We start from the raw sequence: 9,494 nt of genomic DNA, 5'->3' as shown, positions 1-9,494 counted from the left end.
TAATCGTCTGTCAGTTCTCATTTGCATCATCAAGCTGTGGACATATGGCTCTGCTTTGATCAGGAGGCCGTGTGTGTGTGTGTGTGTGCGTGCGTGCGTGCGTGTGTGTGCGTGTGTGTGCGTGTGTGCGTGTGTGTGTGTGTGTGTGTGTGTGTGTGTGTGCGTGTGTGTGTGTTAAAAACAGAGCTGAGGTTGCGTCAAAGCACAAATGGAAGAATACAAACTTCTTAGTTCACACGCTGTGAGTTCTGTTCTTGCAAAACACTGGTTGGTCCCGTGAGTCCTGCCGAAGTGTTTTTTTAAGGATCACTTAACTCTTTGAAAATGTTCGCTACTAGAATTTAGAGAGTTTATACCAAAGTATGTAAAAGGAATGATGAGATACTGGTTTGGTCCCAGTTTGGTGCCCGAAGGTTGACCATTAGAGTTGTATCAATCTTCCCCCAGAAATACTTCAAGTTGAGACTTTATGACTATATGTTAACAACATATCAAGAGAAGTCAATCTTATATGAAATAAATCTTTGATCGTTCATGGAGCATTTTCTAAAGAAGTATTTTTCCTCCAGTAGAACCCAGTAGTAGTCTTTGTATTATCTTGAGCAACTTGCTTCCAGGCCTGTGTTCCAGCCTCTTTTTCATTAGTTCACACCCAGAGTGGATTCCAACAGGAGCAAAAACCTTGAGGACAGAGGCAGTAATAGGAGGACAAACCCTGCGGCCTATAACAACATGTGCAGCATCTGTTTGTCACACGTTATTACAGTCTAACCACCAGGTTTTTCCATTAGTTTTAGTTCTTATTTCATTTTGAATTTTTTATTTTTAATTCACTTAGTTTTTATTGGATTTTAGAGCAGATTTGCTAGTTTTTATTATTTTTTTTAATTTTTGAAAATGCTTAATTTTAGTTTAGTTTTCATCAGTTTTAGTGTTAGTTTTTTTGTTTTTTTTGTGAATTAGGGTATTCACCAGGTGCAATTCTCCAAATCGTCAGAACATTACGGGAGCTGGCGCGAGCAGAATGTCAACACGTGATGTCACAGACCATGAGGTTCCGTACAGCTGCCGTGAACCAGCAGAGCTGATCAACTTAACAATCTGATGAATGAAACACATTTGCAAAGATGAAAATGAAGGACATCATGGCTATAATTTAAGTCTGTTTCAGTTTAATTTGTAAACACACAATACAGTTTAGTTTTTGTTATTTCAGTCAGGGAAAATGTTTATTTGTTTGTTTTAGTTAGCTATAATAACACCCTTGCTATCCACATCTGCAAGATTTTTCTGAGTATGGGGAACAAAGCTTTCTAGAAAAAAATGACATTTCTATCCAAAGTAAAAACTTTTCATCGCTAAGAAGGACCATATACGAATCATTAACACAGATGGAATCAGACATGGGTGGCTAGTACGGTAATTATTCAATGAATCACTGCATCATCATACTGCTTCTACGTCTATATGCATCAATTCAGTGGCAAGCGATTAATCAAATTTAGCGTTCAAACATAACAGAACACAACAAGTTTATTTAGTATTGTTGCTAAAAAAAAATATGATTAATAGTTTCTGTTTATTAAAAAAACAATGCTTAAAATCAATGCAGTGTTTGCAGTTTAATAACACAGTGAACATTCTTTCTCCTGGTTTGACCATCATAGTGATAGAAGCAAAATTTTCAAAATATGTGCTATGGACAACATTTAGAAAAAAACAGAACATCTTCATACAATTGTTATCCTTCTAGTAGACCAAAGGTTGACATTTACTTTAAATGTTTTTCATCTAAATCCCTTGTCATCCTCTTAATGTGATGCAGTCTTGTTATGATTCATTACTTTTAAATTCAATCTGTAATGTGGATCCGTCTTGGAATACTTGTTGTCACTTGGCCTGCTGGGTTTAATCCTTGCCAAACTCTCTCTTGGTCTTTTTAACCAACAGCTGCTGATGAGATGTGGATTCCTTCCACCAGATCTTTATAATTGGAGCCTGGAGAAAGAAGCAAAAAGACAAACTGGAGCGTAGCACTGCTGGAGACCACTGAATTTCCTCAAGTGCTCTCACTGGTGGTCCCACACAAGGTCACAAGTTGAATATATTGCTCTGCTCACGACTAACAATGATTCCTCTTTAGCTCCGTTAACTCGGCATGGCAAGGGATTTATTTTATTTTTAGCAAACTGATGTGGATGGGATACATTCTTTTGTATCATTAACAAGTGAAACACATTAACGCCTGTCGAATCAACACTGCTTGTTGTGTGTGGGACATTTTGCTCACTCTGGGAATTTTCTTCAATCAGTCCAGCTCCTGTATACATTCCCCCTCTGGCAAAATCAAATAACATTCTATGTCTACTTTTGAAGCAGATAATAAAAATGAAAACCAAACATCCCCAGTCTGGAACAAATTCCCTTTCCAATACAGAGAAGTGTAGGAAATACAGTGTACCTCCGTTTGACCATTTAGAACTTTGTTATCATCATTCTACAAGGACCCTCCAGGTTCTTTCTCCAACTCCCCTGATAAAATATATATATATATATATATATATATATATATATATATATATATATATATATACTGTATATAGTAATGGTTTAGTTAGACAGGAACATTGCAACTTCATTTTGAAAGTGGACTCTAGAAAATCTCTTTGAGTGCAATGGATTTATAATCCCTTAAGAACAGGCTCTGCTCAGGTATATACCAAAACATTTTAGAGATCCAATACAGAGGGAGTTACGATGCAGTTGCTCAATAGGGTGAATCTCTTGGTTGTCATTTGACTCTTTGCTAAGTAAATCAAAGTAAAGCAGTGACATAGTACCAACACTGACCAAATGTGATAGCTGATCAGTTATTTGCTGCAAGCTTTGTGTTTTTATTCTCATTTATTCCGGAATCAGTACAAACTTTAGCAAGAGCAGCACAATAAAGGGTTAGCTATAGGTCTCAGGACAATTGGCTGCTGTTTCAGAGACGAGGATTCTTTTTTGTTTTGTTATGTTTTTTTTTTTTAAATAGCTTTAATTAAAATTAAAAAAAAAAAAAAAAAAAGTGCAGTGCAGCAATTGAGACAAAGTGCATGGTTGTTTGTATACCTATTCAGTATTTATTTTCAGTATCTCAATGCTGTATTTGAATCTGAATATCAATGTCCCAAAACATGACCCATAGCATTACAGAGAAAATGGTACATGTACAATAATTGTTTTATTGTATAACAATAGAGAACTTTCAGAAAATAGCACCTGGTAGTCTAGGACGTTTTTAAAAGATATTCTTTTAAACGGGGGAAAAAAAGAGTATGCATGTATATATATATATATATATACATAACTACAGTATATCATCAACAAAATATGATAATGTTTTGTTCATGTATTAGGAGAGAAAACATAACAAATGAATAATATGTAGAAATAAAATCAATTTACATCTGAGTATGCAGTTCAATGATTTACTACAATAACATTATGATGAGCGTCTTTTGAAATACAATGTGATGCATTGTGTTCAGTCTGCATTGAGAAAATTGTGGTTTCTCCTCCCCCTGGATCCAAATCTTTCTAAAAAAAAAAAACATTTCCAAAAAAGTAAAACGTTGCTTCAGTAAAAAGATTTAATCCCACAAGTGTGTCCTAGGTTGTCCCTGTGGCCTCCTTTGAGGGGGACACACTAAAAAAAACTCCAAAGGAACGGCAAAAGAGTATACATTAAGTTTTTAATGATGTAAAATATGTTTTTGACAAATCAATGAATTCTAGTAAAACGAAGAGCCCTGGCATGATTCATATAACGATTAGCTAATGACTCAATGCTCCTTTTATTTGAACATCCCCAATGGGAACAACCACAGTTTAGTGCTGAACTTCTGTCTAATCTTTATATAATTTTATGTGTCTCACCGATGATTTCTTCATTGCTCTAGCACTGGTTAAAGCTCTGCTCTTCCAGGGAATATGTCCAGCATGATGTCTTCACTGGTGAGTGGTTCATGTTCATTGGCCGTATGATCCCGTTTATTGAGGAACTGCATGAAACCAGGGTGAAAATAAGGGCAGCAGAGAATGCCAGTGATTCTCAACACCTGGTCCTGGTTCTCCATCTGTTCTAAAGATGTCCCTTTCATACTGTCTAATGCAGTGGTTCTCATTGAAGAACAGACGTGGAGACAGGGCCATCTATAAGGGGGAATAAAGGGGAGAGATTTTTGGAGCCCATCTATAAAGTCAGCAAAATGATGGTCCATTGTTCTATGAATCTGTGATAACCACATTTAATTATATCTGAATAATATCTACGGTTATCCTGGAAGTTTATTATTATTTGCGCCATATTATATAGTCCATCTTAAAGATGTAAATACTTGTTTTAATTAGAAATAAAATGGGATAAAAGTGACCAAAAAGGGTGGAAAAGGTGGTGAAATGGGATGTTTAAAACTACAGGAAGTGGTTAAAAATTACAAATTAGAGTGGGCCAAAAAACAGACAGAAAAAGTGGTAAAAAAAAAAGGTCAATATTGGCATAAAAATGGCAGAAATGGAGGAGGGGGAGGGGAGAGTTGGGGTAATGTCATTTAAAAAAGTAGTTACAATTAGTTTAAACTGGCAAATTGTGGTTAAATTGACAAAAGTAATCATGAAATATGGTGAAAAGAGGTTAAAAGTGACCATAAAGGGTCAACATATGTAACATTTGGTGAGAAAAGTGGTGGAAAGGGTGGCAGAAATGAGAGTAATGTAGCAAAAATGAATTAAACGGAGAAAAAATATGGCAATAAAAAGTGATGAAAATAGGTTAAAATATGGCAAGTTTAGTGTAGTTGCAGAAAAGGGTAAAAATAAGCAAAAACAGGCTCAAAATGTTCAGAAAATATTCTTAAGTTTCTTGAAGGCATCTGGTGACCCCCTCCCAGTGTCTTGTGACCCCAAATGGAGTCCTGACCCCAAGGTTAAGAACCCCTGGTCTAATTTACTGAAAGATTTCATGGCCTGGTCAGTATCCTATTCACTGGAGCCATTGGTCAACACATAAGCTTTAGATTTGATTTATTACCACTAACTATACCCTTAACAAACAAAGAAATCTATCTCAGCATCACCTGTTATCTAATACATGTGAATTTACATCATTCACTCCCTGCACTCTGGCCTTAGAAATGCACCACATAGCTACAAATGTGCATTATTCATCTCATGTGACTTTTTCATGGTAAGCTAGGCCCGTACACTAATGAAGTCTCATTATACTTATTCCTAGAGCTACAGCTGTCCCGTTTGCACGACTGTCCAAATGCACCTATTTAATGAGGCCGGAATGTGACAGCATGAATAGATCGTTTTATGTTTTTTGAAGATCCCACCTTTTTTTTTTTACCCAACATGGAACCCGAGCTTGCGCTGTGTTAACCCTCTGAACAGAGGTAAAACGGCAAACCCCTCGACCTTATCAAATGGTAATAACATGTAATCCAGAGAGCAAGGTCGGCTCCCCTGCTGCTTGTGAGCCACACGCAGGTCTTTACTCTATCATGTGCGGTTTGCTTTGATGTAATATTATCTATTTAGAAAGATAAGCTATATTATAGCTTGTCTTTGTAGGTGATGACCCACTTTGGCAGAATAAATGCAGGACTTATTGCATAAGTTAATGAATAAATTAATTCCTGGATGCAAACTATTGGCTTCATGGCTTTAAAAAAATGGATGATTTAAATGTTTATCTTCTCAAACAGCTGATGTCATCATTTATTCACCTTGGCATTCAATTTCCAACTCAAACAAAGTTATTAGAAACCAATGTTTTTTTTTTTTAGCTTTATCAACTCCAGTGGAATTTTTTTATATATTTAAAAAAGCACCAAGTCACATTTTTCTTTAAACAAAATGTATTTTTTCTTCATTAGATATTATTATTATTTTGTTTTTTTTAAAGCCGGGTAAAATATTTATATTTATTCTGTTAATATTTAGGGCTGTCCCGATTGAATATCAATATCGGATATCGGTCTGGTATCAGCTCAAAAACAAATATCGGATATCGGATTCAAATTTCCGGATTTTTTTTTTTTTTGCTATTAATTTTTTATTTATTTTATTCAATTGTAGAATACTGCAGATATTTTGTTGAAGGTTAAAATTGATGTAACCAATAGGTTTAATAATAAATGAGTCAGTTTTTCTCATACCTATTGTTCTCTGAGTAACATCACTTGATCAAGCCATTACTAACATTCCACGCTTCAAAATAAGTAATTTTTTTTTTTTTTTTACATATATATACAAAAAAAAAAGCTCACACAGTGCAAACATATAAAAACAACATAAACACAATATAAATGTAAACAGTGTTGCTGTGGAAAAGTTATTAATTATAAAGTACATAAACAGTATGATAGATGTGCAAAACAGCATGAGGCACAACAGGTATTTTAGATGGGGAGGGGGAATTAGAGGGGAGGTTACAATTGAATTTTTGCTATTGGCTGAAAACAAGATTATGTGAGGTTATTGGACCATTTTGTGTCACAAACGAGCACTGTTAGCCCCGCCCCTTCTACAACAACTGGCACCTGTGGGCTCCGCAATCTGTGGTGAGTAGGTTGGATTGACAGACTTGTGAGTAGAGAAGCATAGTAATAGCATATGCATTTGGTGGTTTTACCTAGTCTTAATGGCACCAGGACCCCCCCCCCCCCCTTTAGTGTTTGTGTGTGTGTGTGTGTGTGTGTGTGTGTGTGTGTGTGGGGGGGGTAGTTTCTCTTTATAAAAATGTTTTTGCAATTGTCTGGTGCCATTAGTTTGGAATGATGGCAAAAAAAAAGTATGTCCAAATGTCCAGACATTTACTAAAACGGTAAACATGTTGTAATTGTTTGGCATGTTTTTAGATGTCGCTGCTCTCAGCACACCTGGAACTAATCTAGGACTAATTATCGAGCTCCGCTTCACGAGCCTCAGTTACACTGGACACAGGAACAGGAGAGGGATCTACTAAAAGGTAGTGTTTTCAGGCTTTGATCACAATTTCAAATATTTTCTCTATCTTGTATTTTTTTTCCACTCATGTCCTTATTTTAAAGTTTCCATTTTTTATTTATTTATTTATTTATTTTTTAACTAATCTTCTCTCTATGACCAAAAGGGGGCGCCCATGTGGCACAATACGCAGCTCTACATCTTATACATGCACTATGCTTTAGCGCTCCTCCAGTATTTCCTTCAATTTTATTAGCAACTGTGTTTGTAAATCCCTGGTGTTTAAAAAACAAAAAAAACAAAACTAATCTTCTCTGAAAATCCCATGACAGATTTAAGAAAAAGTGACTTCAAAACATCACAAGGGATGTTTTTGTATGGGTTAATGTGAGTTAGTGTGTGTGTGTGTGCCTCAGTGCTGAAGGAACAGCGACTCTCTCTCTCTCTCTCTCTCTCTCTCTCTCTCTCTCTCTCTCTCTCTCTCTCTCTCTCTCTCTCTCTCTCTCTCTCTCTCTCTCTCTCTCTCTCTCTCTCTCTCTCTCTCTCTGATCATAAAAACCTCAGCAAGAAATGGCAGATTTCACGTCTTCATTCTCTCCCTCATTGGAACAAAGGGGAAAAATACCTATTTGATCCACATTATCTGACCTCACCTTTCCCTGGGGCGCCTCTATTATGCGTTTAGATTCTTTTTTATTCCTCCTCACACCTTCTCATCGGCTCCATCGTCGTCTCACTTGACTCTTCCAGCTGTATCTCCAGCTCTGGAAGAACAAGTGTCTGAATCCCAGATTTTCCCGCTCAGGATCCACCAAAAGTCACCACAAAAGGACTTCTCTGAGTAGACGGTGAAACATGGAGGGACGTTTATTTTGGACAGGATACAAGAACGAAAACTACTGAAAAGAGAAATTCCAACACAGCAAGCTGAAGCAACGACTCTGTATCCAAATGAACTTACTGAGAGCGCAGAAGGATTCGATATTCTCATAATAACTGAACGTTTTCTCTTTGGATTTGCTCTAATCAACCACGAACTTGGTATTTAAAGACAAGTGGTGCCTGCACTGCAGTCAATGGACAGTGATCGATCCCCAGCATCTGTTGTTAGTTATTAGAAGCAAATCGATAACCTGTATCGAAGTCGCAGAACTCGATGCACAAGCGGAGTTCCTAAAGACGTGCGCTTCTGTCGTTGGACGCATGCAGAAAGTAACAAGAAGAGGATTATACATTCCTACAAACTCTAAACAGTCTCCCTGGAACACACTGTAAGGATGATCAGAGTTTAATGCTACTGAGTTTCAATCCCCCACAGTTTGAAGACTGAAAGTTATTTCTGGGGGCTGCGCAGAGTGGAGCGTCCTTTGCGCACCGCAGCGCAGCGCGGACAGAGCCAGGTTCAGAGGTTCAGACTGAGCACAGCCTGCTCCGTAAGGACAGAGCAGGAGAGCCTGGGATGCGTAACACCAGGGGAAGGAGGGAGAGCAGAGAAGAGGGATTTTAAAACCTCTTATTCCAAGAAATGCCACATCATTTTTTGCGAAGAACGACTTGATCTTAGCGGGTGATCTTTTCTTTTCTTTTTCTTCTTCTTCTGGTCACTTTGGATGGGAGACACTGGGAAGCTCAGAGTGGAGAGGTGGAATTATTTCAGCAGTATCCATAACATTGTCCCCCGATTTAAACTGTGCCATCAGCGCTGCTGGGAGCCCAGGATTATTTCTCCCTGAAGCCAAAGGTAAAGATCCACTGATCTTCATTCTTACGCGTCCGTTGTCTCACATGTTGTTGGCTGCACTTCACTCACTGTGGTGCAGAATGTGCCAAAAGTCAGTTTTTACTGCTGCGCTTAAGACAGTAAAGGGGGGGTTCGTGCACGTGTGTTTATGCGTTGGTAAAAGTGTAACGCGGACAAACAAAAATCACTTCATTCAGTGGATATACTGCAGTTGCACCTTGAGGTCGGACCACAAATCAGATTGTTCATGGTTGCTGTAGCCTGATAAATAATGCACGAGCCTCTAAAACCAGGCATAAGTAACGCGTCCCCATGAAAGGTCAGCATCCCTAAGCACAGGGCGAACACTGAACGGGAAACACTGCTCAAACATGGGCAACTTTGTAGAAACAACGAGATAAACTATCAGAAAATAATTTCCAAAAAGGATGCACTATTGTATCCACTTTCTGTTCAAAATAGCATGCTTCTACATTCTACATGTCTACATTCTGCAGCAATCTCCTTTTGCAATTTTAAACATGTAAGATTTGAAAAAAAAATATATAATAATAATAATAATAATAATAATGGTCTTTTATTGCACTATTTATTCCTGCATGGTTCATGTTTTAAATTCTATAGGACAGGTTATTTTTGGGTCTTTCTGTTCTGCCATTTTGGTTCTTTTTGCAGCTAACGGTGGTTCAGGACTTTATTGTCCTTTTGATGCTGATATGTAAAGGTTCAGATTAGTCCCTTTGGAGTTCTAAATGTG

At 37.4% G+C, this 9,494-nt stretch overlaps 1 protein-coding gene across 2 annotated transcripts in view; it reads left to right on the top strand.

Annotated features, from left to right (window-relative positions):
• The first annotated feature begins 6,590 nt into the window (after positions 1 to 6,590).
• Positions 6,591 to 9,494, top strand: part of il1rapl2 (interleukin 1 receptor accessory protein-like 2) — a 367,898-nt gene continuing 364,994 nt past the window's right edge. The window contains exons 1-2 of one of the 2 annotated variants that reach the window (XM_028459966.1): positions 6,591 to 6,611; positions 6,909 to 7,018. The gene's annotated coding sequence lies outside the window, so the exon portion shown is untranslated. Of the gene's footprint in view, positions 6,612 to 6,908; positions 7,019 to 7,564; positions 8,738 to 9,494 lie in introns of those variants that run through there. The other variant, XM_028459965.1, reaches the window with a different exon arrangement.

Source organism: Gouania willdenowi, chromosome 10 (genome assembly GCF_900634775.1).
Source record: "Gouania willdenowi chromosome 10, fGouWil2.1, whole genome shotgun sequence".
Taxonomy (NCBI): domain Eukaryota; kingdom Metazoa; phylum Chordata; class Actinopteri; order Blenniiformes; family Gobiesocidae; genus Gouania; species Gouania willdenowi.
Note: the sequence above shows the minus strand (reverse complement) of the source record. Positions and strands in the feature narration are given on the sequence as shown.